The sequence below is a fragment of the Globicephala melas genome, chromosome X (genome assembly GCF_963455315.2).
Source record: "Globicephala melas chromosome X, mGloMel1.2, whole genome shotgun sequence".
In the NCBI taxonomy this organism is placed as follows: domain Eukaryota; kingdom Metazoa; phylum Chordata; class Mammalia; order Artiodactyla; family Delphinidae; genus Globicephala; species Globicephala melas.
In genome coordinates this window covers 74,944,270-74,948,495 of record NC_083335.1, presented here as the reverse complement: position 1 = coordinate 74,948,495, position 4,226 = coordinate 74,944,270, and the positions used below count along the sequence as shown (strand labels likewise).

At 42.5% G+C, this 4,226-nt stretch overlaps 1 pseudogene; it reads right to left on the bottom strand.

The window, feature by feature from the left end:
• Positions 1 to 751: 751 nt before the first annotated feature.
• LOC115849285 (non-homologous end-joining factor 1 pseudogene) lies at positions 752 to 1,650 on the bottom strand (annotated as a pseudogene).
• Between the last annotated feature and the right edge of the window lie 2,576 nt (positions 1,651 to 4,226).

Below are 4,226 nucleotides of genomic sequence, written 5' to 3'. Positions count from 1 at the left end.
AGCTATTGCTTCATTGAATTATCTCTCTACTCCCTTCTCCCAATCTTCTTCTGAGATATCCATTATCCTAATGTTGCCCTTCCTAAAAGAGTCTGATAGCTCTCATAGCATTTCCCCCATGGTTTTTATATCTTATTTCTCTTTCCTCTTCTACTTGTATCATTTCTAGTTTTCTGTATTTGAACTCACTAAGTCTCTCTTCCACATTGGTCTGCTCTATTTCCAGTGCTTTCTAATGCATTCTTCACCTTGTTTTTTGTGTTCCTCAGCTCCAGAATTTTGAAATGGTTCTTTTTTTTTCTTTTTCAGGAGAGTGTGAGTGCTTTTCATTCCATGCTAAAGAGGAGAGGGTCTCTGAGGAACACCTGGGACTGGGTAGGGACTCTTAAGAAAGGTAGACAAGGCTTCCTAAGCATGCTGTGCCTTTTTGAAAACCTGCCCCATATACTTAAAGTCCATGGTAGATCCTCGGTCTAGAGAACCTTCATCAAAAGAAAGGAGGGTATGGAATTCCCAGAGACTGGCTTCCAGTCGGACAGGGAAGGCCAGTGCCCGATGGATTGGAGCCAGGATTCCCTCAGTTAATAGTATCCATGCCTGTCAACATGAACTTCAGTTATCTTGCCCTTACAGTGGAGTCCCTGACTGTGTAACTCTGTGTCAGAGATGCTGCTGTCACAGGACCTCTTTTCAAGGCGACACTAGGAAACTACTCTCCAAGTCCATCCTCAGCAGTTGAGACAGTGACAGGTTAACTGAAGAGCCCCCCTAGCTTCTACCTCTTGACCTTCAACAACTGAGGTCTCTGCATAGGGCCTGAAGTAACTGTGGCTCTTTTTCAGGCACTGGGAAGGATGGTGCTGAGGAGACTTGCTCTTCTGGCTGATTCAGAAGTTGGCTATCTGTTCCTTGTGAGGAGGCACTGCTTGAGGTCTGGGGATCTCCAGTGCCTTGAAGCTTCTGTCCCACTTGGATCTTTTGTCTGGTGACTGCCATATACAGACTCTGTAGATTTGTGACAAAGGGTTTTCCATCACCAACACTGCATACCTCTGGTATTTTCTCTACCATAAATTGTTCCAAGAAGGAATTCTTTTCAAATGGCTCTGTCTTCAACTGATTTCGGCTCAGCGTAGACCCACTGTCCTGGTAGTCCTGGATCTCTAGATCTTACATACAAAGCAATGTTGCTAGGTCCCTCACTTGGCACTGCAGTGACAGACTCATGCCCATCAGAGGACAAATCAAATGTTGGGAGAACAGTGAAGGGTTAGCTAGGATGCAGTGGAAATTCCAATAGAATGGGAGACCAGAGAGCCCACTCCACACCTGGAGTATCAGCACCTCTGCCACATGATCACAGGAGAATGTAGCTTTGCCAGGGCAAGCACTGTCCTTGAACAATGGGCAAAGCAGGTCATACAAATGACAATGAAAAGCCTCAGGAGGAGCAGTCAGGTGTTTGTTCAGCTCCTTGGCTTGCTGGCTGATCACACTAGTGTCCACCTGTTCAGGCCACACCTGTTGAAGATCTGAAAGCAACAAGGCATAGCCCTGCTTAGTGATATAAGCCTTGGCCAAGAGGGAGTTCTCGGCAAGCTGTAGCCATGCCAACGGCTGCATCTGCAGGCCTTGCTCCAGTTCCTCCATCGTGAGCGGCCTCAAGAGCCCTCACTCTCCCCACGGCAAGCTGGCCCACCCATGCAAACCAAAAGTCGAAATGGTTCTTTTTTAGAATTTTAATTACTTTGGGCTTCCCTGGTGGCACAGTGGTTGAGAGTCTGCCTGCCGATGCAGGGGTCACGGGTTCGTGCCCCGGTCCGGGAAGATCCCACATGCCGCGGAGCAGCTAGGCCCGTGAGCCATGGCTGCTGAGCCTGTGCGTCCGGAGCCTGTGCGTCCGGAGCCTGTGCTCCACAACGGGAGAGGCCACAACAGTGAGAGACATGCATACTGAAAAAAAAAAAAAAGAATTTTAATTTCTTTGATAAAATATTTCTCTATCCATTAGTTTTATTCCTGAGTTCACTGTATTGTCTTTCTGAGTGTTCTTGTAGCTCCTTGAATTTCTTTATAAGAGCTACTTTGAACTCTTTATCAGTTTGTTTGCAATATTCCATGCCTTTGAGTTTGGTTGCTGGAGAATTGTTTTCTTTTTGTGATATCATCGTACCATGATTTTTCATACTGTTCATGGAAATGTGTCTCTGCTGTAGCATTTGTGTGATTTTGTCTGTATAGCTTTGCTTTTACTATTTGTCCTAGGGTTTTGTAGCATTTGAATTAGCAAACACCTTCCTTATTTCAGTAGGTTTTGTTTACTTTGTTTCTAACAGTTCAGCAGATTGGTAATTAGAAGGCTTTCTGTTGTTTTCCAGAATGTGAAAGTATTGCATAGATTTTTTATTTCTTTTAGAAGAGCTGATTTGCTACTAAATTTGAGAACAATATTATTTTGTAAAAAGCTGGAGTTTAAAAAAGGCTGGTGGCAGAGTGGGGGGAGGTGTGTGCTTAGCACCTCGGGTTTTGGGTGTGTCCTTGGCCTGGTAGAGAAATCCTTGGGTGTTTGAGTCCCAATATCCCGTGGGTGAACCACTTGCTATAGTCCCAGGGCAGACAGCAGGAAATGTGTTCCTTCAGTTCTTTTTGTCTGCTTCTTCCCTTTCCTTTCCCCCTGCACAGTCACTGCAGTCTCTCCTCAAAGTGAACAACAGTTCCCTCCAACTGAAGCACCTATGGACTGACAGAACCCCACTCACATCTTTCACCCTCCAACTTCTCTACCAGCAAGGTCACAGCTGTCCCACAGCTACCTCTGCTGCCATGTCCCTGGGCTCTTCAGCTTCCTCCAAGGTCCAAGTCAGCTGAAAGAGGCACAGGTGGAAAGATCCATTGAGAATCTTCATGTGCTGTGCAGAGGCACCTCTGCTTCCTTATGGATAGCCAAATAACTGAATCAAATGGGAGAGAAGAGGAAATGACTTTATGTTGTCATGATGCTGATATCACTGACCTTTTGTTTCTTAATGTAAGGATATATTGCTATAAATGCCCCACTTAGAACTGCTTTTGCTGCATCTAATAAGTTTTGACATGTTGTATTTCCATTTTCATTTGTCTCAAGATATTTTTAGATTTCTCTTTTAAAACTTCTTCTTTAACCTATTCCTTGTTTGGTATCATGTTGTTTAACCTCCTCATATTTGTGCATTTTCCAGTTTTCTTCTTGTAATTTATTTCTAATTTTATTCATACCACTGTGGCTGAAAAACATACTTGATATAATTTTAATCTTCTTAAAAATATTAAGTGTAGTGTTTGGCCTAACATATGATCTATCGTTGAGAATGTTCCACGTGCAATTGAGAAGAATGTGTATTCTGCTGTTTTAGGATAGTCTATATATGTCTTTTAAGGCTGGTTAATTTATAATGTCATTCATGTCCTATTTCTTTATTGATTTATTATTATGGAACTGTCTATTTGTCCCTCCAATTCAGTCAATATTTGTGTGTCATATATTTGTGAGCTCTATTATTTGATACCTATATGGTTATAATTATATCTTCTTCTTTTTTTTTTTTTTTTTTTGCGGTACATGGGCCTCTCACTGTTGTGGCCTTTCCCGTTGCAGAGCACAGGCTCCGGATGCGCAAGCTCAGCAGCCATGGCTCACGGACCTAGCTGCTCCAAGGCATGTGGGATATTCCTGGACCGGGGCACGAACCCGTGTCCCCTGCATCGGCAGGCGGACTGGACTCTCAACACTGTGCCACCAGGGAAGCCCTAATTATATCTTCTTGATGAATTAATTGTTTATCTATCTATTTATTATCTATCTATCTACCTATCTATCTATCTATCTAGTTCTTCTTTGCCTCTTGTAACAACATTTGACTTAAATTCTATTTTGAGATAGCCACCCCAGCAATCTTTTGCTTACTATTTGTAAGCTTTTTCAATCCTTTCACTTTCAGCTTCTTTGTGTCTTTGGATCTAATGTGAGTTTTTGGTAGATGGGACATAGTATTATCATTTTCATTTTAAATCCATTCTGCCCATCTCTGCTTTTTGATTGGAGGGTTTAATCCATTTACATTTGAAGTAGTTACTGGTAAGAAAGGACTTACTTCAGGTACTTATTTATTTGCTTTTATTAGGTCTTATACACTCTTTGTACCTTATTTCCTCCATTATTGCCTTCTTTTGCATTTAGTTTGTTTTTT